Source organism: Giraffa tippelskirchi, chromosome 9 (assembly GCF_054371585.1).
Source record: "Giraffa tippelskirchi isolate mGirTip1 chromosome 9, T2T-mGirTip1v1.2.pri, whole genome shotgun sequence".
NCBI classification, from domain to species: Eukaryota; Metazoa; Chordata; class Mammalia; order Artiodactyla; family Giraffidae; genus Giraffa; species Giraffa tippelskirchi.
The window spans coordinates 33919583-33947489 of NC_137283.1; the positions used below are offsets into that span (position 1 = coordinate 33919583).

At 39.3% G+C, this 27907-nt stretch overlaps 1 long non-coding RNA gene across 1 annotated transcript in view; it reads right to left on the reverse strand.

The window, feature by feature from the left end:
• LOC145520946 (uncharacterized) overlaps positions 1 to 27907 on the reverse strand; it is a 131259-nt gene that overhangs the window by 102258 nt on the left and 1094 nt on the right. The window contains exons 3-4 of the long non-coding RNA XR_014064941.1: positions 22360 to 22496; positions 14106 to 14231 (exon numbers count right to left, since the gene is read on the reverse strand). This is a non-coding gene — a long non-coding RNA (uncharacterized LOC145520946). The remainder of the gene's footprint in view (positions 1 to 14105; positions 14232 to 22359; positions 22497 to 27907) is intronic.

Here is a 27907-nt window from a genome sequence, read left to right on the forward strand (position 1 = left end):
CCAACTCCCTAGCTGTGTGACCACGGCCAAGGTATTTAACCACACTGATTCACCATTCTTAAATGTTTGTGTGTGTATGTGTGTGTGTGTGTGAGTTATTAAGGTCTTCTGAAAATTAAATAAGATGATACAAATTACATGAGGTGAAGCATGCTGATATATATACAGTGATCAGAACAGTGCCTGAGGGCCCATCAAAAGTGCTACGTGCTAGGTATAATCTGTATACTCCTTATCTGGACAGATACAAATAACACATATCTGCTTGGCTTTTCACTTCCCAGGAGTGTTTGGATCCACTCTGGAAGTGCATCACCACCAACCAGCCTTGGTAACACTGTTCAACAGAAAATGCTCACCTAGACCTCTGAACAGCCTGGGTGTTCATGGTTCTCCTTTAATCCTCCACCTCAGTTTCTCATAAAGTAGGTTGTCTTTTAGTAAAAACTTAAGAAACACTTTTGTACTTGGATTTTGTACTAGCAAATTCTATTAATTCGAAGAATTGTGCACTTAGCATAGTAATTGAATGCTGACTGAGTACCGGAATTCTAGGAGGTGGAGACTAAATACTTGTCCTTGAGAAGTTTGAGATCAGAATCAGAGATTCCCAAACTCCCTGGGTATCAGTGACCTCAAGAAACAGTAGGTGATAAGGTGTGGCAGGAGGAAGGAAGGATTAAAAATCACTCCTTCACTCCATCACCTCCAGAAAGTTACATCTAACTAAAACAATTTTTTTAAGTAATGTAATATCTGCAGAAAAGCATCTTTAGAAAACCTTGCTATTTGCATTGATCTGTAACATGCAATCAATGTAAACATGTTTGCTATGCAAACACAGTCTCAGGTTAGTTCCCTATGAGATTGTTCCTCAAAACGAACTTCTGACTTATCCCTATGTTGAAATTTTGGAACTGTCACCCAAGTATAAAGTTTTGTTTGCTCATTTACTTATTTAAACCAGTATGCTGGTGGATTTCAAAAATACAGATCCACTGGACTTTCTGACTCAGAATCTCTAGAGGTAGAACCCAGGCATCTGTCCTGTTAATTGTCCCCCGGGGTTCAGTTAACAGATCTGTGTTGGGGAATCACTGCTCACAGGTGGCAGAAAGGGAGGATGGGTTACACTAAAGATAGGGAGACCAGTGAGGAGGTGAGAAGTGAGGACAAGGTGAGCAAGGCAAGGAGGATGTGGGGGCCTTAGCCCTTTAAGATGTCCATGTCCTCATCCCTTGAACCTGTGAAGTCAGCTGACATAGCAAAAAGTACTTTGCAGATGTGATTAGGACCTTGAGAGAGGGAGGTTATCTGGGTGAGCTCTTACAGTATCCTTGTAAGAGGGAATGAGAAGGAGATTCAGTTGCAGAAGAGGAAGGAGTCTTTGGATGGGTGACCATAGATGCAGGGAGAGAAAAACTGTTGTTCTTGTAGGAAGCAGCCATTAGTCTTAAACAGCACTGGTGTTAATCCACATATAATTTACAGTTGGGCCTCCATGTCTGTGGTTCTTCTGCAGCCACAGATTCAACCAACAGAGGACCATGTACTGCTATATTATTTACTATTGAGAAATATACCCATATAAGTTGAAATATGCAGTTCAAACCTGTGTTGCTCAAGGGTCAACTGTACAGAAATATGTAGGAATGAAACCATTAAGAGCTGGCAATTGTTAGATTATGCAAGGTTTAAAAACAAAGAGAGAAGGAAGAATCAAAAATGAGTCAAGATTTCTAATTGTTGATGGATGAAAAAAAAAAAAAGGAGGTTTCTAAAAAAAATAGAAAGAGTTGTTTGGGCTTTTACTCAGGGAAGGTACAGGTGAAGGTGGCCAACAGATAGCTGGATATACAGGTTTAAGATTTGGGTCCTATTATCTGCAAAAGGGAAAGCTGAAATATAATCCATGTCTGCTGGTTTTGGGGACTAAAGGAGACAGTGTGTGTGGGAGTCTGGCATGTGAAAGTATTCAACACATCAGAGAAATACCTCCACCACAGCATAGTTCCATGATCTGGGGTCTGTTTCCAGGCAAAGGAGGCTATGAGACTTTGTCCCTTATCCCCACCCTCACCCCATTAGTCTATTTGGCAGAATGCAAAATGCTAACTGGAGTGGTCGTTAAAATAGTCACTGACATCAGCTAAAGTTTAAGTGCCTGGTGAAAGGTGCCTCTGTTGACCCCAGAGGAAGATGCAGGTTAATGCAGCCAGTCAATATTTCTTAATTGAGTAAAGCTTCATTAATTGGGACACAGAAAGGCTCAACTCTCAACAGAGTTTATGTTTTCCCCTTTTTTAAAGAAAAGGGAAGCAAATGAAGGATTTAACAAGATTTCCAGAGGGAATGTTTAAACACCTTACAAAAGCAAACTGCTTTTAATCACCTTCAAACACTTGAGAAGTACCATTGTCCGTCCAGCTGATTTCTGAATGGCAAATCATTTCTAATTCTTTATTAAGCAAGTGCTTGAGGGAAGATGAAGGAATAATTTTATAACCTGGTTCTGTTTCTTGGAAATAGTGAAACTGTTTCCTTTAAAATATGTCACCATTCTGCCCTCCACTCATTCTAACTGGCTTTCCTCTAACAAGAAGTAGGGGCTTCCCTGGTGGCTCAAATGGTAAAGAATCTGCCTGCAGTGCAGGAGATGTGGGTTCAATCCCTGCGTTGGGAAGATTCCCTGGAGAAGATTTAGTCAAAGCTATGGTGTTTCCAGTAGTCAGGTACAGATGTGAGAGTTGGACCATAAAGAAGGCTGAGAGTGAAGAATTAATGCTTTCAAGCTTTGGTGTTGGAGAAGACTCTTGAGAGTCCCTTGGACTGTAAGGAGATCAAACCAATCAATCCTAAAGGAAATCAACCCTAAATATTCATCAGATGGACTGATGCTGAAGCTGAAGCTCCAATACTTTGGCCACCTGATGGGAAGAGATGACTCATTTGAAAAGACCCTGATGCTGGGAAAGATTGAAAGCAGGAGGAGAAGGGGATGACAGAGGATGAGACGGTTGGATGGCGTCATTGATTCAGTGGACATGCGTTTGTGCATACTCCGGGAAATGTTGAAGGAAAGGGAGGCCTGGCATGCTGTAGTCCATGGGGTCACAAAAAGTCGAACATGACTGACTGAACAACAAAAACAAGGAGTCAGATAAATGAGGGTTTCATAGATCTTCTCCAGAGCTCCTTCTCCACCACCTGTCTTAGCCATGTATTTTGGGGTTCCTGGACTCAATTCCAGTGTATGAGTGTGTGTATAGGGGTGGGGCTCCTTCCCGTATCAGCAAGCAATTCTCAGGACACCAGGTGCTGTCCTGTGATTTAACTCAATTCTGACACTGCACACCCAGAGATAGCGTCAGGGTTCAGTCCCGCAGGAGTGCCCCCATCTGCTCCCTGATGTCCCACTTCAGTTATCTCCTGTGCTTGTGACCAGCTGGCTAGAGACTGGAGGTTCTGATGATTCTCTCTAATTCATGATGCCAAATGCAAGTCCAGGTTGTCACCTGTGCATCTGACCAACCAGCTATAGACTGACGGTTCCCACAGCCTCCTTCCTTAATTTGCTAGAGAAGCTTGCAGAACTCAGAGAAACATTTATTTACTATGTTACTGGTTTATTATAAAAGGATTTAACTCAGGAATAGCCAGATGTAAGTCAATAGCCAAAAACCGAAAAAATTCAATTAAAAAATAGGTTCAGTTCAGTTCACTTCAGTTCAGTCGCTCGGTCGTGTCCAACTCTTTGCGACTCCGTGAACTGCAGCACGCCAGGCCTCCCTGTCTATCACCAACTCCTGGAGATTACCCAAACTCATGTCCAATGAGTCAGTGATGCCATCCAACTATCTCATCCTCTGTCGTCCCCTTCTCCTCCTGCCCTCAATCTTTCCCAGCATCAGGGTCTTTTCAAATGAGTCAGCTCTTCCCATCAGGTAGCCAAAGTATTGGAGTTTCAGCTTCAACATCAGTCCTTCCAATGAACAATCAGGACTGATCTCCTTTAGGATGGACTGGTTGGATCTCCTTGCAGTCCAAGGGACTCTCAAGAGTCTTCTCCAACACCACAGTTCAAAAGCATCAGTTCTTCGGTGCTCAGCTTTCTTTATAGTCCAACTCTCACATCCATACATGACTACTGGAAAAACCATAGCCTTGACTAGACAGACCTTTGTTGGCAAAGTAATGTCTCTGCTTTTTAATATGCTGTGTAGGTTGGTCATAACTTTCCTTCCAAGGAGTAAGCATCTTTTAATTTCAGATATGCTGAATAGATATTTTTTCAAAGAAGACTTACAGATGGCCAACAGGTATGTATACTCAAAGATATTCCATGTCACTAATCATAAAGGAAATGCAAATCAAAACCACAATGAGATGTCCCCTAACACCTGTAAGTAGGCCTTTTATCAAAAGATAGGAAATAGCAAGTATAGGCAAGGATGTGGAGAAGTATTGGAGAGAATGTAAATTAGTATAGCCACTATGGAAAACAGTGGGCTACCCGGGTAGCCTAGCTGCTAAAGAATCCACCTGTAATGCAGGAGACCTCAGTTCGATTCCCGGGTCAGGAAGATCCGCTGGAGAAGGGATAGGCTACCCAGTAGAGTATTCTTGGGCTTCCCTGGTAGCTCAGATGGTAAAGAATTAGGCTGCAATGTGGGAGACCTGAGTTCGATCCCTGGGTTGGGAAAATCCCCTGGAGAAGGGAATGGCTATCCACTCCAGTATTCTGGCCTGGAGCATTTAATGGACAGAGGAGCCTAGCAGGCTACCGTCCATGGGGTTGCAGAGTCAGACACGACTGAATGACTTTCACACACATGGAAAACAGTATGGGCGTTCCTGAAAAAATTAAAAATGCAACCATAATGTGATCCAGAAATTCTACTTCCGGATAGTTATCTGAAGAAAACAGAAACACTAATTCGGAAAAAAAAAAAAAATGAGCGCCCATGTTTTTACACACACACGCACACACATACAGTGGAACATTATTCAGCCATAAAAGAGAATTAAATCTGGCCATTTGCAACAATGTAAATGGACTTTGAGGATATTATGCTAAGTAAATACCATATGATCTTACTTACATGAGGAATCTAGAAACAAAAAAACAAGATGATAGATATAGAGAAGAGCTGATTGGTGGTTGCCAGATGTGGCAGGTGAAGGATAGGAGGAACAGGTTCAAAGAAAGAAAAGATTAATTAAAAAAAAAAATTTTTTTGTCCCAGCTCCCATCATCTTCTACCTGGATTCCTGCAACAGTTCTTCCTCTAGCTTGTTGAATCTACTCAGCAGTCTTCTAATTTCCCCAGTGACAAGTGGCAGTGAGATCTACCCAAAACAAAGTGTAGTCTCTGGAGTCAGACTGAATGAGATCATTAACCCTGGGACTTTTGTTCACGCATAGTGTTGCCTAGCCTCATTGTCTTCATCTACAAAACTGATAGTAGTCACTGCCTCTGAGGTTTCAGGGGAGGATTAGCTGAGAGTGAAGGGCTTTCCTTGGCACCTACAAATAACAACTGCTAAGTAAATCTAGGTTCCATGACTGTGACCACTTGGCCTGTCCACCAGCCAACCAGTTAGGACAGTCTCACCCCAGTTATTATATACTAGCACGTGTTTATTCTGCAATAGTCATTTATCAGTTTAGGTAAGTCAAATGCAAAAGAAGGTTTACGCCTTGTTTTTTTTTTTTCCCATAATTTTTGAGAAGCATAATTAGGAGAAAATGCATTTAACTTAAATGAAACCAATCATACTTATGAACGGTCTAAGTCATGGATATAAAAGGAACATTTAAAATATGAGTAGATGGATCGTTTCATTATTCTTTCTTTAAAGTGAATATAATTCCTTTCATATGCCTAACAGACTCTTCCCACAACTTATCCCCTGTAGCTCCCAGTAAAAAAACATCTTTAAAGAAATTAAAAAACCAACTCTGAGTGAGCCATTAAATATTCAGAAGGGCACTTAATCTATGAAGAAAGAATGCAGTCCTTAGCTGACCAGAGATAAACAATGAAAAATCAGAAAATAATGCTACTTTGAAATCTTCGTTGTAATTCTCTCTAGACACAAATAACGTGTTTTCTATCAGGTGATTCCTTTTATCTCAGGAGCTGTTCTAATTGCTTAAAATTTGCTCTGAGTTGGGTAATTCAAAGTGTTTCACCATCATATTTTGCTGGAAAAGCTCATTATCTTAATGTGAAAGAAGCTTTCTCTAAAATGATGAAAAGAATATATTTAAATGAAATGCCATTTTATTCTTTTTAAAGGACTTTAGGGCTGCAGTTTGTACTTTAAGAGGCTCTAAAGACTGAAGACATTACAATGGCTATTCTCCATACCCCACCTTGTATTTCAAAATAAAAACAACTCTAAAATAAGTGCGGGAAAAGGCCAAAGTTCTACTTTTCCCACAAGGACTACATTGTTGATTTCCTTCAAATAGCGTAAACTTAAATTCTTTGTCCAAATTTTTTTCTTGGTAAAGTTACCTGATCGGCTTAATTTGCCTACTACAGACTCAGAGTAGTACAGACCCACAGGATTCGAACTGTTTGGGCACAGAGAGGTCTAGCAAAGGTGAGACTTGAAGACCTGGATCCAAATCCCATCTGAGCCACTTACTACCTGTGTGACCCTGGGCTAGTTCCTTCTCTGAGCATGAATCATCTGGTCTGTGGTTGAAGCATGGTTGTGTTGGGATAAGAACAAGTGAACAGAAGCACAGTCCCCTAAATCTGTCCTCTCAATTTGCTAACTAAAGAATAGTATAGAGCTCTTTGCAATTAACCCTCACTTGTACGTAAACAGTGCCTCAGCAAAGCACTATTGATTTTCTTAAGTAAACTAAACGAGCACCTTTACACGGTTTATTTATTTTTAAAATTTGTTTAGCATGCTCAGATGGCAGAGAATATTTCAAAAGCTCCATAGGTTTCAGTTTATCAGAATTTGAGTTAATGAGTTTTTGGTAGGTATCCTATCATGTGGAGAGAAGGAATGAACAAAGAAGAGAAGAAAATTATGTACAATGGCCGTTAGAGATAACAGAACACAATCTTTTCAGTGGATTTTAAGCATTTGGGGAGTAAACAAAATATTCTTTTGTAGGAATATGCTTGACACCTGCTGGGAAACCCATTTTCCGGAGAAGGTGAAGGCTTTCAATAAATGCTCAATTACTTCGTGCCTTGTCACTTGTTAGGTGACTGAAATTTTAAAGAAAAAGATGGTACTAGTTAATACCTTATTGCTGCAGGAGTCATTCATTCAGCAAACTTTTCATTGAGTCTACTCAACATCAACCCATGAACTTAGGTAATTAGGACGAAATTACCAACAAGACTCATATATGACCCTCATCACATGGAACATACCTGTTTGGAGAGGGGAAGAAAGCTACCCCTGAGGACATTTATTTTCTAGTAACCATGTGCCAGGAACTCCTTTAGCACATCACATGTGAATGCATTTTTATGAATTTCACCGATAGGACTGAATTAGAAGCTGTGCAATTATTGTCTCTCCTTGCAGTTACCATCAAAAGTTGTTCAGCAGGAATAAATTAATGGTTAGGATTAATACACACACATTACTTTACATACATATATATCTATTATCTGTGTATATATACACAATAGATAACCAAACAAGACCTACTATATAGCACAGGGAACTATATTTAATATTTTGTGATAACCTATAAGGGAAAAGAATTTGAAAAAGTATATATATATGCTGCTAAGTTGCTTCAGTCGTGTCCGACTCTGTGCGACCCCAGAGACGGCAGCCCACCAGGCTCTGCCGTTCCTGGGATTTTCCAGGCAAGAATACTGGAGTGGGTTGCCATTTCCTTCTCCAGTGCATGAAAGGGAAAAGTGAAAGTGAAGTCGCTCAGTCGTGTCCGACTCTTAGCGACCCCATGGACTGTAGCCTACCAGGCTCCTCCATCCATGGGATTTTCCAGGCAAGAGTACTGGAGTGGGGTGCCATTGCCTTAGGTATCTTTAAAGTCTCTCCCTGGGCAAAAATTCTACTCTGATGTCAATAAAAATGTATTAAGCGCTAACAAGGGGAATAATCTCAAAGTCACAGAGTGACAAGGTTTATCGGATGTCCCAATGCCACTGGATCCCAGCGAGGGGTACCGCCAGCATGCTTGGGAGATGTGAAGGAATCACGGAGGTGGAGAAAGTTGGTCAGGGTTCCCATAGGATGTATGCGAGCTACCCAGAAGACAGGAAAGAAAAGATCAGCGTATGTAAAACCAGAGCAAAGCAGGAAACACAGGAACGCCATGGCACTGGGATATAGCAGAGGTCAAATACCAGCTAAGGGAACTGGGCTTTATCAGCAGGCAGTGGGGGCCCCTACAGAATAGAAAGTGAGCAGGCTGATGTTTCAGGAGGAGGGGTTGGAGGAGAGCAGGACTGGACAGGCAGGAGGCTGGGGTAGTCATCCAAACAAGATGCAACATGGAGAAGGCAGATGTGATGAAATGTCACTGCATGCCTCCAGCCTTCTGTGTGTGTGTGTGTGTGTGTGTGTGTGTGTGTGTGCGTGCATGCATATATGCTTAGTCGTGTCCGACTCTTTGCAACCCGATGGTCTATAACCCACCAGACTCCTCTGTCTGTGGGATTTTCCAGGCAAGAATATTGGAGTGATATATATATATATATATATATATATAGTAAAACTTAATCACATATATTTATATATATAACAATCACAGTATGGTACATATATATATATATATATATATGAATTCTAAGTTGCTTTAGTCATGTCCAACTCTTTGCAACCCCATGGATTGTAGCCTGCCAGCCTCCTCTGTCCATGGAAGTCTCCAGGCAGTAATAATAGAGTGGGTTGCCATTTCCTCCTCCAGGATATATATGTACATATATACTGAATCACAGCATTGTACATGTGAAACTAACACAGAATTGTAAATCAACTATACTTCAATTTTTAAAAACTTTGTTAGCTGAAAAATTAAAACCACCATCATTAAACCTACATTTCTCCAAAATTTTTTTCTATGTAATATATTTAAAAAGGGACCTATGTTCTTCAAAAATGTCACTGTTATGGGAAAAAAAAAAAAAACCTGAAGAATTGATCAGAATTAAAGGAGACATAGTAACAAAATGTAATAAGCAATCTTGGTCTGAATCCTGTACTGTAGAAGAAAAATACAATAAAGATCCTTATTGGATCAGTCAACAAAATTGGAATGTGAATAGTTATGTAAGAGAATGTTCTTATTCTTAGGAAGACACAGTAAAGAACTTAAGATAAGGTGGTATAATGAATGCAACATAACTGCAGATGGTTTGGGAAAAATATTCTATATATGACAAATGACAAAGTAAATAGGGCAAGACATTAACAATTGGTGAATCTAGGTGAAGGGCATTATGGAGTGTTTTTATACTATCTTGGTAATTTTTTTTCTTGATGCTTATAATTCCTTGCAAATAGAAGTTTAAAAATACTGTAAATCTAAAATGTAGGCTCCCTAATAGCACAAAGGTAGGGATGAAAATTCCAAGTACATACTCTCTGCAGCTGGGGATCATTAAGAATGATGTCCTGTTGTGACCAGATATTAAAAGTCTGATCTACCATGGTGAATTTCTATGGATCTGGGCAATAAAATGGAACATTCTCCCAGTCTAGGATTTTATTATCATTCCTCTGAGAATGTATTCTTGGTCAGATATTCTTTATTTTGGCTCCAGATCACCTACAACTTTAGAATGTGTTTTGAAGTCAAGTCATCTCTAAGGCCTTCCAAATATTGAAAATGTCATTAAAATATGAAGTAGAACTGAGCAGATTTTTGCGTTAAAATTCTCCCAGTCTATTCCCATTTCCACTCATCGCTCTGTGTGTGTGTGTGTGTGTGTGTGTGTGTGTGTGTGTGTGTACGCACTCCATCATGTCCTACTCTTTGTGTCCCTTTGGATTATAGCCTGCCAGACTCCTCTGTCCGTAGAATTTTCCAGACAAGAATACGGGAGTGGGTTGCCATTTCCTTCTCCAGGGGATCTTCTCAACCCAGGGATTGAACCTAGGTCTCTTGTGTCTCCTGCACCGGCAGGCAGGTTCTTTCCCAGCTGAGCCACTAGGGAGGCCCTGAGCCACCAGGGAAGCCCACTGCGGAAGTTTTACTGAAATCTGAAATCCCTAAGTAGCTTAGTCTCTTGATAGCTCAAATATAACTTTTTGCCCTGATTTAAAGTTTTCTTTAACAATGTGATTTATGTGCTAACTTAGACATTTCTCAGGAGGTGAGAGATTCAAAGAACAGCCATGACTTAGGACTTTGGGAAGAAATAATTTTATGGAGGCTCAATTATAATGGGGAAAATAATTCTTACCTCAGAGGGGATGATGTAAGAGATAATTGTCATTTGCAAAATGCCTCAAGGTCTTGAGATAAAAGGGGTCATTTTGGTGTATCAGGCTGTCATTTTTATTATGTGCTTTCTTATTTTTCTTTTACAGATTATGGAGAGAAATCATTTTAAATGAATTCAAAAGTGGTTGCCTTACTTCACCGATTAAACCATCTACTTGCCCTTGGCCACAGGCAGAGTTCTTATCAATGGAATGAAGGATAAAGTAATTCCTAGCTTGTTGCTTCTCCTTTTATTTTCACTGGCTTTCTAAATGAGCCACTTTATTTTCAATATATTATTCCGCTTTAATTATTTCCATGTTATTATTTTAGTTTAAATTATACAAATGATGCTTGCCTTAGCACATTAATGGTAAGTGTACAGCCCTCTTCTCCTAGTATCTTCACATGGAGGAAAATGGACAAAGGAATACTCTAACCTCTTTTTATAAGGGCACTAATCGGTGGCTCAGTAAAGTTTCTGCCCACAGTGCAGTAGACCTGGATTTGATCCTTGGGTTGGGAAGATCCCCTGGAGAAGAGAACAGCTTCCCAATCCAGTATTCTTGCCTGGAGAATTCCATGGACAGAGGAGCTTGGCAGGCTACAGTCCATGGAGACACAAAGAGTCAGACAGGACTGAGCAACTTTCACTTTACTTCAATTCCACTTACCAAAGCTTCATCACATGACCTAATGACTTTCACCTCTGAATTCCATCACATTAGGAGTTAGAATTAGGGGTGGGGAACACAAACATTGAGTCCATAACATCCATCAATATTTATTGAACACCTGTCATGTGTTAGGCACCAAGAGAAAACTGGTGGACCCACTTGCAGAATTTATGAAGCTTGGAGTTTAGTGGTGCAAAAGCATGAGGAATAATCATAAAATAAATAGTCCATTTTAAAGTTTGACAAAAGACATAACCAGAGGCTTGATACTATTAGGATGGAGCCTGATATAAACTTCTAATAGATCTTCCTAGTTCTGTTTGTAATAAATGTGATTGCAGATGTCCTCAGAGGTAAGACATTTTAATAACACACACTAATTTGTCAGAAACAGTGTATCTAGGTCAAAGGAAGAGCACAGTCTCAATTGTTAGTGCTGATTTTAGTTTTCTCTGAGTTTTAATATTTTTGAGGATATGATGGAACATTGCAACTGTAGAAAAAATTGCAGACTGAGCCAAAACTGGTTCTTATATAATTGACTGTAAGAATCAAGAGGAAATTAAACATTTTTAAAAAGAAAAATATGAAATAAACAACATTGTAGTAATGAACTTAGGGACAAAATATTTATGAGTCATTGCAATTCCCTAGTGGAACATCTAGTTATCATTTATTGAATGCTTTCTCTTTGTACAGAGTAAGGACTCAATAAATGATACCTATTACTGTGTTCTATTTTGGAGGCTCATATTGTGGTAAGGACTCACTCAGATTAGCTCAAATAATGTGGAGATGTCAAAAGGACCTGAAAATACAGGCAATCAGCAATTTCAGTTCTGTGGTAGAATGATCTCACAGGGACCCAGAAAATGAAATGTTCTATCTAGTCTAACAGTAAGAAGAGGACCCATCTTACTTCAAAGAGATTTGAATGCATGGAATATTTCTGTAGAGTAGTGGTTCTCAAAGTTTGGTCCTTGGATCAACAGTATCAGCATCAACTAGGAATTTGTTAGCAATGCAAATTCTTGGTGCCCCAGACCCAGTGTATCAGGAATCCTGACTGTGGAACTAGCATCTCTATTTTAACAGGCCCTCCAGACAAGGAGAGATTGTTTCTAGATTTCCATCACCTTTACCATCTGGGATAATTGGGACATCAATCACCAATTAAACAGAAGTCTCAATTTAAACAATAAATGGAATTATGGACTGATATAATTTAAAAATCCAGAAGCAGGGACTCTCTGCCCAAGTTTGAGGAAAACTGCCCTAGACCAGACCTGCCCTGGTTAACTCTGGCTAGTCACTGGGTATGAAAACCTTGGCTACAGGATTTCATGACTTGACTATATGACTCAGCTTCTCCTCTCCTTTGGGTTTTGCTTCCTTAGCTAACACTTATTTTATTTTCTCAGAATCTCAATTTGAGAGGGTCTGATTGGTGCAATGTTGTGTGACCAATATTCCTATTGGACAAAGCTCTGGAGCCAGGCCAGCCTATCGGTAACCAATCAGCCTACAAAGTGGCTGCCTTAAGGTCCCATGCCCACTCCTGGTCCAGTCAGCCAAGGCCAGAGAGCTGGGCCTATAGGGAAACCCCTGTAGCTAGGGCTACTGATGCATAATGAATGGGTTGGAACTGCTTCTTGCAGTATTCTTTGGAAGGCTCTCCATCAAAAGGGACTATTGGTCCCTTACTTTTATCACCTAGAAATATTGAATGACCTAGCATAGACATGATTTCTAATACAGGCCCGAAAATGAATTGGTTTGTACTGAAATAACTGTGAAGCTGTTATAACTAAAGTCCCTTAAATACTAATGTGTCTAAATAACCACAGATGACTGGACATTCATCAGACCTATTATGTTCTTCTTCAATGAACATGTCATGGTAGGTCCTTGAGGTAAGGATCAGTACCCAAAATATTTCCTGGCACATAGTGAGTGCTCAATAACTATTTATTGAATAAATGAATGGATGGATGGGTGAGTGAGAAAAAGGAATCCATCTGGACCTACAGATTACCATACTAAGTGAAGTAACCAGAGAAAGAGAAATATCATATGATATCACTTATATATGAAATCTAAGCAAAATCATTTACAAAATGGAAATAGACTCACAGACGTATAAAACAAACTTAAGATAACCAAAAAGGATGCCATGGGGGAATAAATTGGGAGTAAGGGATTAACAGATACACACAATATATAAAATAAACAATAAGGACTTATTGTACAGCACAGGGAACTATATTCAATATCTTGTAATAGCTTATAATGGATAAGAATCAAATAAAAAATATATGTAATATATATGTAATATAATATAGTATAATATAATTTAAGCTGAATCACTTTGCTGTAGACCTGAAAATGTCCTAATATTGTAAATCAATTATGCTTCAATTTTAAACTCCTTGTCAAGGGGAAGGGTTAACACACACAAACAAAAAATCCAACAAAAACAAATTTTTGAATTCTTGTATTCAGAGTCTCAAATTTAAAACTTCTGATTCAATAGCCTATATATACACAGGCTGTTGTTGAGAACATTTTACACAGCTTTCAAACAAAAGAGCATACATAACAACATTTGCTGCAGCTTTATGTAAAATAGCTAAAGGTTATAGCCTAAATGATTCTCTATAGGATCTTGGTTAAATAAATCACAGAACCAAAACAGAGAATAGTTTGGAACTGTTTCATAATTTGGACACAACTGAGCAACTTCACTTTCCCTTTTCACTTTCATGCATTGGAGAAGGAAATGGCAACCCACTCCAGTGTTCTTGCCTGGAGAATCCCAGGGACGGGGGAGCCTGGTGGGCTGCCGTCTATGGGGTCGCACAGAGTCGGATACGACTGAAGCGACGTAGCAGCAGCAGCGTAATTTTAAATGAATTTCTTCAGAAATGTGCAACAGGTATTTGCTACCGTTGCTTCATTTCACTGATTAAACAAACTAATTTACTCACCCTCGTTTGCAGGTAGCAGCGAAATGAAGAATGAAAAATTACTAGCCGTGTTGTCGTATTTAAGAAGCAGCTTTCCCATTAAAAAAACCAAATATGGTTGTTGGTTGCCCATTAACCATCTTTCAACTGAAATAAAAAATAAAGAAGCAATTTAAATATTTTCTGATATGGAACAACCTCTGAAAAATATTTGTAAGCAAAAAAAGCAAGATGCTGACAGCATATATTAAGTTTGCCAAAAGATTCATTTGTGTTTTTCCATAATGTCTTATAGAAAAACTCAAATGAACTTTATGGCCAACCTAATAGCACCATTTGTGTCAACTGAAAGGAACATCTTTGTGCAGAATATCTTTAGAAGTATACAAAGAAGCCTGTAAAGCAATTAAATGTTGCCCTTGAGGAGGAGAACTGAGGAAAATGGGATGGAAACACCCTCCTCACTGTCTATCCTTTCATACTGTTGCCATTTTTAAGAAAACACATGTATTCAAAATGATATTAACATATTTAAGGTGTTAACACTTGGAAGATTTCACTTAAAAAAACTAAGAAAATAGATCTTGCAGTGATTACAGCTGCATTCTGATTTCCTATATATACTACTATATTTTTAGAGAACAGAAAACTGTTTCTGGATTTCTGTCACCCTTACCTCCTAGGATATTTGGCCCGCAAATCCAGAAGTTTCAGTTTCAGTAAAAGAATATATAGACTTTGTGGAAGAGTCCAGAAACAGGGCCAGATTCAGTTGCAATCTGATTCATGTTTTGGGGGCTCCACTGCTGTTTCCACTTAGTTCTCTTGTCTCTGGCCTCCTCTGAATTAGCGCTGGCCTCGGGCTGGCTCCCTCTCTCAGTGGCAAAAATGTCACTGCTGTTCCAGGGGCTGGCAGCACCACCACACAGCCCAGCATGAGGGGAGCCTCTGTTCCAGCATTCCAAGTGCAGCGCCCGAGGTTCACGCCTGGAACCAGCCTAGCTCACAGGTGCAGAGCCTGGCATCCGTGATTGTGAACCAAATGGGCCACACCTGGGTTCCCTGCTCCTACCCCTGGGAAGACAAGATTCACCTCCGTGGTACCATGATGTAATGGGATGCATGCATGCTCAGTCGTGTCTGACTCTCTTCAACCCCCTGGACTGTAGCCCTGCCAGGCTCCTCTGTCTATGGAATTTTCCAGGTAAGAATGCTGGAATGGGTTGCCATTCCCTTCTCCAGGGGATCTTTGCCACTCAGGGATCCAACCCTCATGCCGCCTGCATTGGCAGGTAGGTTCTTTACCACTGAGTCACCAACGAAGCCTCCCTGGTACCACAGGTGGCCTCAAATGCAAGATGAGAATTGTTGCGAAGCAGGAACTGAAGAGTGGAGGCTGATAGGAAATATCAGAAATTCTCCCCTGAAAGTTGATTTCAAATTTGGAAAAGTGAGGGGTTGGCTAACTCTTCGCACTTTGTCCCAGACTCAGGCTATACCTTTTGTTTGTTTGTTTGTTTTCCTCGCAGATGAAATGCCTTGGCAATCCATCTACTGGATGGGCAATGGTATCTTAGATAACACCACACGTTCTTGAAATAAAAGAACAATATCGTCTTCTCATCTGACAGTTTGATTCTTTAAGACTATGCAGTAAGCACCCATCATAGAATAGAAGTGCACAATGGCTAAGTTAAGATGAGAATGTCATCTCAGTATGACCAAGGGAGAAAAGTGCCGCTTGGACTCTTTCTCAGTGGGAGGAGATCTTCATGGTCACAGTCGGCTTTTATCTATGATTTTGAAACAGAAGTCACAGCTTTGAATACTACCGAATTTGCTGGGCTGTTCTAAACCCAGAATTTGGCATAATCTACTCACAAAACTCTAGTTGCCTGTTACCACTGAGGCTTTCAGCTGGTTGTGAGATTGCTGGAGCTGTTAGCCAGTCAGTCAGCCAGTCCACTGATAAAACCCCTGCCCTTGGGACTTCTCAGCTTGTCCAATGGTGAAGAATCCGCCTTCCAATGCAGGGGACATGGGGCTCCATCCCTGGTTGGGGAACTAAGAGCCCACATGCTGCAGGGCAACTGTGCCCTCACACCACAGCTACAGAGCCCACATATGCTCTGAAACCCGCGCGTGCCACAACCGGAGAGAAGCCCATGCATGCGCAACTACTGTGCCCTCGAACTCTGGAGCCTGCGCTTCACAACAGATCCGCGAGACTGGGGCTGGCATATCGCAACTGGGAGCCATCTGCAGCCCTCTTATCTCAAGGGAAAGATCCCATATGACACAGGGATGATCCTGAGGGCTGCCTCCTTTCCCCTCAGTTCACCCTACTATTCCTAAGGGAACCCTGTCTTCAGATTTGATCAGGTATCTTTTCTATTTTTGTTTTTGCAGGGTTGTGGGAAGGGGACATACCAAGCAGGCAGGATCTTTGTTTCTTGGCTGTGGCAATTTATTACATATATATATATATAATTTAATTTGTTTATCTTATTTGGGGCTGTGCTGGTTCTTCGTTGCAGCTAAGGCTTTCTCTAGTTGCAGTGAGCAGGGACTACTTTCTAGTTGTGGTGCGTGGTTGTGGTTCATGGTCTTCTCACCGCCGTGGCTTCTCTTGTGCAGAAGGTGGGCTTCCCTAATGGTGGCGCCCCGGCGTAGTTGCCCTGAGGCAGGTGGAATCTTCCCGAACCGGGATTTAACCCATGTTTCCTGCATTGGCAGGTGAATTCTTACCCACTGGACTACCAGGGAAGTCCATTTCTTAAGATAATAATGAAGTTTGCCACACCGATTGACTTCCTTTCACAAATTATTTCTCTTTAGCATGCAATTTGATAGCATTACCCACAGTAGAACTTCTTTCAAATTGGAGTCAACTATTTCAAACCAGCAGCATTTCAAACCCTGCTGCTCCTTTATCAACTAGGCTTATGTCATATTTTAAATCCTTTGTTGTCATTTCAATAATCTTTACAGCATCTCCTCCAGGAGATGAAGGAAACAGTGATCTCAAGAAACCATTTTCTTTGGTCGTCCACAAGAAGCAACTTCTCATTTGTTCATGTTTTATCCTGAGATTGCAGCAATTTAGCCACATCTTCAGACTCCACTTCTAATTCTAGTTCTCTTGCTATTTCTACCATAGCTGTGGTTACTTTATTCACTGAAGTCTTGAACCCCTCAAAGTTATACAGGATGGTTGGAACTGACTTCTAAACTCCCGTTAATATTGGCATTTTGACCTCTTCCTATGAATCTTGAATGTTCTTAACAGCATCTAGAACGGTGAATCCTTTCCAGAAAGTTTTCAATTTCTTTTGCCTAGATTCATCAGAGGAATCACTGTCTATGGAAGCTATAGCCTTAGGAAATACATTTCTTAATAATAAGACTTGAAAGTAAACATGACTCCTTGATCCACAAGCTGCAGAATGGATAATGTTGTTAGCAGGCATGAAAACATTAATCTCATTGTACCTCTCCATCAGAGTGGTTAGATGACAAGACGAACTGTCACTGAGCAGCAATAATATTTATTTTTAAAAATAATTTATTTATTTATTAATTTTTGGCTGTGCTGGGTCTTCATTGCTGTGCAGTCTTTTCTCTAGCTGCAATGAGTGGGGACTACTCTGTAGTTGTGGTGCACAGACTTCTTCTCATTGCTGTGGTTTCTCTTATTGAGGAGCACAGGCTCTAGGGTGTGCGGGCTACAGTAGTTACAGCACGTGGGCTCAGTAGTTGAGGTTTCTGGGCTCTAGAGCACAGGCTCAATAGTTGTGGCACATGAATTTAATTGCTTCATGGCATATGGGATCTTCCTGGACTAGGAATCAAAACTATGTCTCCTGGATTGGCGGGAGGCTTCTTTACCACTGAGCCCCAGAAAAGCCCAGTGAACAGTAATATTTTCCAAGGAGGTTTTTTTTTTTTTTTCCTCCTGAGGAGTAGTTCTCAACAGTGGTCTTTAAATATTCAGTTAGCCATGTTATAAACAGATGTGCTGTCTGTCACCCAGGTTTTGTTGTTCCGTTGACAACGCATAAGCAGAGTAGATTAAGCATAATTCTTAAGGGTCCTAAGATTCTCAGAATGGTAAACAAGCATTGGCTTAAACTGCAAATGACCAGCTGCAATAACCCCTCACAAGAGAATCAGCCGATCCTTCGAAGTGTTGAAGCTAGGCATCAACTTCTCCTCTCCTGCTACCTCTCTAGCTATGAAGGTCGTAGAAGACATCTTCTTTCAATAGAACATTGTTTTATGTATATTGAAAATCTCAGGATAGTCACCTTCATAAATTATCTTAGCTAAATATATTGTATACCTTGCTGCAGCTTCTACGTCAGCACTTGCTGCTTTTCTTTGTACTTTTATGTTACAGATATGGTTTCTTTCCTTAAGCCTCATGAACCAACCTCTGATAGCTTTAAATTCTTGTTCTGCGGCTTGCTTACCTGTCTCAGTCTTCATAGAATAGAAGAGAGTTAGGACCTGGCTCTGGATTAGGCTTTGGCTTAAGGGAATGTTCTGGCTGGTTTGATCTTCTATCCAGACCACTAATATGTTCTCCATATCAGCAGTCAGGCTGTTTCACTTTCTTATCATTTCTAGGTTCACTGGAGCAGCACTTGTAATTTTCTCCAATAATTTTTTCCTCTACGTTCACAACTTGGCTAACTGGTGCAAGAGGCCTGACTTTTGGCCTGTCTGGACTTTTGACATTCCTGCCTCACTAAGCTTCATCATTTCTAGTTTTTACTTAAAATTAGAGACATGAGACTCTTCCTTTCACTTGAAAACTTAGAGGCCTTTGTAGGTTTATTAATTGGCCTAATGTCAATATCGTTGTGTCTCAGGGAACAGGACAGCAGGAGGAGAGGGGTAGAGACGGGACGGGGAACGATGGGTTTGTGGAGCAGTTGGAACACACACAGCATTTATCAGATAAGTTAACTATGTCCTAACACAGACACAGTTTGTGGTGCTGGAAAACAATTACAATAGTAACATCAAAGATCACTGATCACAGATCACCATAACAGATACAATCTTACTGAAAAAATTTGAAATACTGTAACCATTACCAAAATGTGACACAGAGACCAGGAGTGAGCAAATGCTAATGGAAAAATGGTACCAGTAGATTTGCTTGAGGTGGGATTGCCACAAACCTTCAATTTATAAAAATATTAATACAATATCTGCGAAATGCAGGAAACTGAGGTATGCCTGCAGGTCAAATGTCAGTTAGATTTTGTTATATTTTTTGGTAAGACTAGAATGTTTGAACAGGCATGGAAACTGTTAAACCTTTCCCTCCCCAGATACCCATAAGACCCAGCTCCCTGCTCTTCACATAGTCACTCAGTTGGCAGTTTTGTTGTTCTGTAGTTTCTTGCCAAGAACAGAGACTGAAAATCTCCCATAGAGCAATTAGCGTCAGGGTTGACCAACTGGAAGCCAAACCCTGCAGCTATTTTTCTCCCCACATTCCTCAACTCCCAGGAGAGCCCAAGAGGATGAGGAACAGAGGTTAGAGGGCAGGGTTCTAGAAGTTTCTTTTTCTTACTTTAGACAGGCTGAGTTGTGTGGCTGGAAGAATTGTGTACAGTGTAGAGCAGAGAGTGCTGTGTCTGAATCTTTGGGAGATGAATTTCCTCTACCTCTTTAAATGTTTTGGCCTTTCAGTTACTCACACTAAACGAGCAACATGGTTTCTTCCTGAGCTATGTCCGGATTTGCTCCATAAATTACCTGGGAGGATGCCATATGCAAATTCATGAAGAAATAGAAGTCTTGATATTCATGGTGACAGCTTAGTTATCCTCAAGGGGAAGGGAAGGAAACGTAGGTATCTTTTTTTCCTAATAAAGTCTTTCCTATCAATTCCCAGATTCCATGACTATTCTTTTGTAGTAACAGTTGGAAGCAGCCTAGAAATTTTAGTAATAGCAATTAGCCTAAATTTCAATATAACCTCACATAATCATTCCAGTGAATTGCTGGACTCCTTTGGATGCTATTTTAAAGATCTGTTCATGGGATACTTTTCCTGGGATGTAAAAAGTCACATATGGTGATAAAACTATGATTGTTATCTCCCCAAACCCAGATCACTTTGCTTTTAGTGAAATTATCATTAGGAAGACTAGTAACACTCAATTCACATATATACAAAGGAGAAAGAAAAAGCAACAAAGTATATATTAATCATCATCATTATTTTTAGGCTAGGTGACAACTTATATAAAAAGTATTTCATTATAACCAATAGCAATAACACACGGTTGACAAATGAGGACTCTGAGTCTCAGACAGGTTATAAAACTTGCCTAAGAATAACTAGTCATTATGTGAGAGGACAGGGCTTTGATTCTAGAGCTGCCAGTTTTGAAAGTCCACGCTCTAAATCAAGATGCTGTACTGAACACTGGTATTTCATGTAATATTTATTTTTTTTCCTTTGTAAGTTTTATCGTATCTCCCAGCACATTCTATTTCAGTATACTACCTTTTAAAAATGATATCACAGTGAGCTTTTAAATTGAGGTAAAATTCACTGAACATAAAGTTTTGTATTTTAAGCTTATTATTATTATTATTATTGACACATGACTTTTGGGACCAGGGATTGAACCTGGGCCACTGCAGTGAAAGTGCCAAGCCCTAACTACTGGACTGCCAGGAAATTCCCTATCTTATCCATTTTAAAGTATACAATTCAGTAGCATTTAGTACAGTCAAAGTACTGTGCAGCTATCACCATTATTTTGTTCCAGAACATTTTCATCATCCCCAAAGAAAGTCCTATGATCATTAACCAGCACTCCCCCTTCTGCCTCCTCACAATTCTGATAACCACCAATTTATTTCTTATCTCTATGGATTTGCCTGTACTGGACATTTCATATAAATAGAATCACACATTATATGGTCTTTTGTATATGACTTCTTTCACTTAATATCATGTTTTCAGGGTTCTTTTGCTTTATAGCATACGTCAGTCCTTTGTTACTTTTTACAGCTGAATACTATTCTACTGAATGGAAAGCTACATTTTCTTTAACATAATTTTTGATGGATTTTTGGGTTATTCCCATCTTTGGCTATTGTGACAATTGCCGCTATGAACATCCACATACAAGTTTTTGTTTGTACATTTGTGTTCAATTATTTTGCATATAGATAGATAGATATACACCTAGGAATTAAATTGCTGGGTGATACAGTAAGTCTACATTTAGCTTATTGAAGAGCCATCAAACTGTTTTACAGTGTATGAATTATTGAGTTCCAGCAAAAATGCATGAGTGTTCTAATTTCTTTGCATCTGCACCAATGCTTGTTATCTTCCATTAAAAAAAATCGTACCCATCCTAGTGGTGGTATAGTAGTATCTCACTGGAGTTTTGGTTTGCATTTCTCTAATGACTAATGAAGTTAAACATTTTTTCATGTGCTTCATAGTGTTCTTAAAAAAATTATTCCAGAATAATTTTAGATTTATAGAACATTTGCAAAAAATATAACACAACATTTTAATAACAATTCCCATATCAAATGTACTGGAAAGCATTTCTTTGCCTCCTCTACTTCTTCCACCTTGAGTTTTTAACTTTTTGGTAGAGAAATATGTCATTGGAAATTATTATAGTTATTAATGAAGGTTCTGATACATTGTCTATTTTGGTTACAAAATTATAGGGGTAGGTAGTATTACAGTGATATTAGAAATTAATAAATGGAGGTACATAGCATAGTAATTAAGAAGATCATCTGTCTTAGTCACACCAGATCTACCTATACTGGTCGTATCATCTTAGGCAATGAACTTAACCTCTCTGGACCTCAATCCTTCCTTTTGCAAAACAGGGATAGCATCTACCTCATAGTGTCCTTATGAAGATTAACTGAGTAAAGATATTGAAAGCAATTACATAAAGTAGTTGGTGGTGGTGGTGGTGGTGGTTTAATCGCTAAGTCATGTCGGACTCTTGTGACTGTGGCCTGCCAGGCTCCTCTGTCCATGGGATTTTCCAGGCAAGGATATTGCAATAGATTACCATTTCCTTTTCCAGGCGATCTTTCTGACCCAGGGATCGAACCCGAGTCTCCTGCATCTGTTACACTGCAGGTGCGTTTCTTTACTGCTGAGCCACCAGGAAAGCCCACATGAAGTATTTAGCACTTAATAAATGAGGGATTTACTTTGTTCAGTTGGTTGCTTTTTAAAGCACCAAGCAATCACCCAATTTACCTGTGTTCTCACAGTTGGTCAGGGTCTATGGGATACCATCATTCTATCTCTGCATTCTTCATTCATTCATACATGTATTCGCTCATTCTTCAAATATGCGTTGGGTCCATATTATGTGTCAAGCTATGGTCAAGAAGCTGAAAACATCAATAGTATTAAGAACCAAAAGTTTGGAAGCAGAGAAACATAGGATTAAATCCTAATTACCACTTCGTAGGTGTGTAATCCTGTGCAAGTGATATAGCCTCTGTTTTGTCATCTATTAAGTGTGACTACTAATAGTCCCTGCCTCATAGAGTGAAAGAGAAAATGTTGGTTGCTTAGTCATGTCCAACTCTTTGTGACTCCATGGACTAGCTTGCCAGGCTCTCTGTCCATGGAATTCTCCAGGCAAGAATATTGGAGAGGGTTGCCATGCCCTTCTCCAGGGGATGTTCCCAACCCAGGGATCGAACCCAGGTCTCCCTCATTTCAGGCAGATTCTTTACCATTTGAGCTACCTGGGAAGCATAATTGAAAGCACTTACCAAAGCATCCTGCACATGAGCACTCCCTTGAAATATGTTAACCACTAAAGATTTAACAAGTCAATTAATGAGAAGGCTCAGAAGAGCACATGACATATTGTAAATGTGTCTCATTATAATTTGCTTGTTTGCTTTTTAACCACTGAAAAACATAAAACCATTCTTAGCTTGTAGGTAATACAGGGAAAGGTTAAGAAATATGGCTGTGGGCCATAACCCAAGGCATAGTACTTCATATGCAGAAAGGATAAATATGGTTTCTTGAAATTTTTGTTTCAATCATATATATATGTGTGTGTTTATATAAGTTTATGTACTGTTTCTTATTCTGAACAGCAATCAAAGAATTTGAAAACATTAATCTAGAGAACAGTCTCAGCTCTCTGGAGAACAGTGTCAAAATGCCAGCTTGCCTTAGCAGGTAGGTCACATAGCTTTAATAGTTTTAGACTTTAGTGGTATCATCAAAGGTAAAGTCATACCAAGAGGATACATTGAAATAAAATTACTAACTGAAAGGGAAGTTGGGTCTAGTTTGAAACAATGTAGCCTCAGATTTAAGCAAATAAATAAATGAAAGAAAAAGAATTGCTATCTGTCTAGTTTTGCTCCCATCACTCAGCTGTGAGTGTTCCCAGGACTCTCAGGATTCTAGAGGAAAGGTCACAAGATCAAGGTCAAACATTTAAAAAATGCAGTTGCTGTGAGTTTGGAAACAGAAATATTCCCAAACATATGCCAACTTGTGCATTCACTAAAGCAGGGGGCTAACTTAATAAATAAAAATGCAATGTCTTCCAACACTTAGCTTAATTCAGCAGTTCTCTGCTGCATGTAAAATCCTTGGGATACCCAAACTTAGGTAAGCTGAATTTCTCAGCCAGAATTGTCAGGAATGTTCAGAATACAGCACTCCAAATTTGGGAACTGACTTCCTGGGGCATGTTGCTCATAACTATTCCTGGCTTGGCTAAGCCCCCCCTCACCTGGGCAACAGTCCATAAGAATGAGTTTAAAATTCTAGGAATGTGCTAAATCTGGAAAGTGAGTACTGCATCTTTGGGGGTCCTTGTTCATCTGGCTACAAGATTTTATGGGGAACAATTTTCCAAAGATAGTACAGTTCAAGGAGCAAGGCTGCTCAGATTCCAGATTGCTGAGTCATTTTCCAAAACTCCACCTAGTGTTTGCTGGATCACTTTGTGGCAAGACAGAGTTGTCCTTTATGGAAGCACATATTCACACTATATTCAACTGTAACCATCTGGGAACTCAGTGAATAGTTCCATAAAACATATTTTCAAGTATCATAATGTGATCATAAAACTGGACATTTCTCTTTCACTTATTAAAATACTATTAAATTATAGGTGGAGGAGGCAAGAAGTTCTAAAAATGGCACCTTTAATTTCTGAAGCCATGTTTGCAAATTATAATTTTCCTAAAGAGATGTCTACCAAGATGACCCTAGCTCCTTGTCATTGAACTTACCCAATAGAGTTGAACTTGTATTTTTTTTTGTCTGTGTATCCAATTAGGAGGTAACCTTCCTCCAGCCAAAAAAAAAGCCTAGTGGGTCTTTTAGTTCTGTACCATCAGTGCCTAGTGCGAATTGACAAAATAAGTATTTAATCAGCATTTGTTGAAGGAACAAATGGATGAAAACAATCTTAACAATCTACCAACTGTCATGGATCATCTTAAAATATTTAACTTTCTCTTTTTTAGTTTAGCTTCTGAAAAACTTAAGACTCATTTCAGAATATTTGAAATTGATGTTATGTAAATAGTTTAACAAACTGTCTGTATTAAATAAGTATAACATTTGACTGGCTTCCTTTGTAAAGGGTACAATCCTGCACTACTGCCAGCTTCAGAGTATATTCAAAATAGCTACCAACGTGTGGGCCAACCACTGCAGCTTCGATTGAAATCAAACTCCCACTGTATTTGTATTCTTGGAACTCTTAGTTAACTGCGTATGAGGCAACCACGATAGGAGCTTATAGAGAAACGTACCTTAATGACCTTTCCCTGAGTCTCAAGTCTACACACACACTGCCAGGCTTGATCAGGTAGCAGCCAATCATGTTTGTGACTCACTTGTGTTTATGCTCAAAGCCAGTGAAAAGTACACAAACTCCATCTTTACTCTCCACAATTGAAACTGAAAACTTTAACACAGAATGAAATTTCTCTCATTGCTTTTCCCATCCGTTAGTGAAAATCTTTCTTTTGGGATTGCTAAACCTAGATGCACGTGGTTCTCTTTCCTGGATTTCGGGAGGTCAATCCATATGTAGTATGAGAGGATGAGAGCAACAGAGGAAAAAAGAACCAAGAGATGGAGGGATAAAGCTGACAGCATTGCTTGAGCCTCTTAATCCAGGCTTGCTGAAAGCTAGTTTCATCTCTAGTCTTGCCAGTTATATGGATTAATACATTTCCTTTTATTCCTAAGTTAGTTCAACTAAGTTTCTGTCACCAGCAACCAAAACATCCTAATACAAATAATTACTTTAGTCTCATGTAGAATCCTAAATGATCATTAATAGGGCATTGTTTTAATAAATTTTGGAACATTTAAAGAATTGCATATTATTGAGCTGATAAAAGTGATAGATATAGGTTTATATTTAACAAATAGAAAATCGAGGGTATATTGGTGAGTAATAAAAGATAAGGGTCTTACCAAGTGGCACAGTGGTAAAGAATTCACCTGCCAATGCAGGAGATGCAAATTCAATCCCTGGGTTGGGAGGATCCCCTGGAGGAGGAAATGACAACCCACTCCAGTATTCTTGCCTGGGAAATCCCATGGACAGAGGAGCCTGGTGGGCTACAGTTTATGGGGTCTCAAAGAGTTGGGCATGACTGAGCAACTGAGCACACAAACACACACACACAACAAAAGGTATAAAGGGTTATTTTATTCCATAAACTAACTATAAATCCCAAATGAGGAGAGAGACAACTAAAGAAAGTAGATTGTGTCAGTGTGTGTATATTTGCATTGGCCAAAGTCCAGGAGGAGATAAACCCAAATACAAAAAGTGGTTATTTCATGGTAATACAATCTTGGATGATTTAATTCTGCCCTTTTATTTGTCTATTTTTAAAGTTGTTCAGCAATAATTTATTCTACGGGGTATTTTTAAAAATTCAGGTATTGCATCCTTGATTTCAATGTGTAATTTCCTCTTCTTTCATTCAGTTCGGCTTCAGTGCAATAAAAATTGTTAAAATATATAAGAAGAAGACATACACCGAATGAACACCTGCAATAATCAAATTATTATTTAAGCATCTACCATGTTCCAATTATTATATTTTCATAGAGTTGGTGGGAGATGAAATAAAAGAGATACAAATATCTATTATGGAGAAAACTGCAAATATCCTGTTCATGAGGAAATTTACTGTCACCAGGTATATTTTCAGTGGAATTATGCAGGATGATATGCTACAGTGTAGCTGAATATTTGGGAAATTTTAGGAGAGATTCTCATTCCCATAATAAATTCTTGGGTTTCTCTTGGTTCCTCACAGCCAACATTGAAATTTGAAATGTTCCAGTTACCAATATTAATTTTTTCCCATGGAAGTGAACCAGAACATTAGCCAGGATTAAACTCTCTTCCTGGAGTTCCTCCTCTAGGATATGAAAATAATAGTTCACATGCGATGTCTTGGATGATCACGAGAATTAACATTTAATTTTTTCTTCCCTAGCTGAAAGGACTAGAGGGGTACTGTGGTCAGAAAAAACCCGTCTGCCTCCCTGTGAGGAAAAGAACATGTTATCAAGTGAATCGTAAAAGTGCCTCCAGGAGATGACTCAGAAAGTGGTTCTCACTATCTGTTTCCCTCTATCTGAAATAAGGGTTTTAACTTCCTTTGTTGATCTGCTCTAAATTACCAGTTTGGAGTCAGTTACCTTATTGAATATGAAGCATTTACTTTGATATCTATAATATATGCTTCTTGATGACATTCTTCAGAAACTAAAAGATAACCAATTTATATATCCTCTTTTGCCTCACAGTCAACCAACTTATCTCCTATCTTCACATTTTCAGAAAAGGGAGGTAAGTTACCACTTTAGACTGCAGTAATGCTTTCTTTACTCACAACTAGAAACCTTTGAAAAGAAATGTCTTTGGAAGAAAGAAATGCACAATTTAATATCTGTGGATTTTCTTCTTCGAGTGGAACTAGCTATAGGAAAATAAGACCATCATTTTTGCGGTTTATTATGTCACAGTTTACTTCTTAATCACGTTTAAGATTTCATTGTTGAACTGCTTCTGTAGTAACAGTATATTGGCATGTCACCTGTAACAGAGCCCACAGATCTCTAGACACTTCAGAAATGTTTGCAAATTAATCCTCTTTACATTCCAGTAAATTATTTGATCTTCAGAGCCCACAGAAGGAGGGTTGCAGATTGGATTCCAGAGTGGAACACTGTATTCTTTCAGTTTAAAAGGAAGAGATAAGAGAGTGTCTTAACTGGTATGCACCCACTAACGTGGTGGATACTGGAGCCAAAATATGCTGGTACCCAAATATGCTAGATGGTGGATGGCCACATCCTACCCCTCCCATAGAACTGTAATTCTGAATCTGGGCTTTGGTTCGGGCCCCTGGGTTCACATCTTAGCTCTATCATTTCCAGTCTCTTGAGCAAGTTTCTTTACTTATCTAGCTTTACTTTCCTCTAAAATCAAAGTCATTCATACAAAATCAAGGCCATACCTACCTCACACAATTGTTGTAGTGATTAAATAAAATAATGCACATAACGATCCTGGCACACCTGGTAAACCTCAAAGTTAGGTATTTTATGGCATCATTTCCCCCACTAGAGTGTATAATGTAAGTGAGAGAAGCCAGAACACAGAGTTCTTCTTCATATATATTCAAGAAAAATCTACTTCAAGATAACTATAAACTCTTAAGAAAACAATCTACAAATATCAGTTTTAGCCACCAAATCTAAATGGGTTTCATGTTTTTTT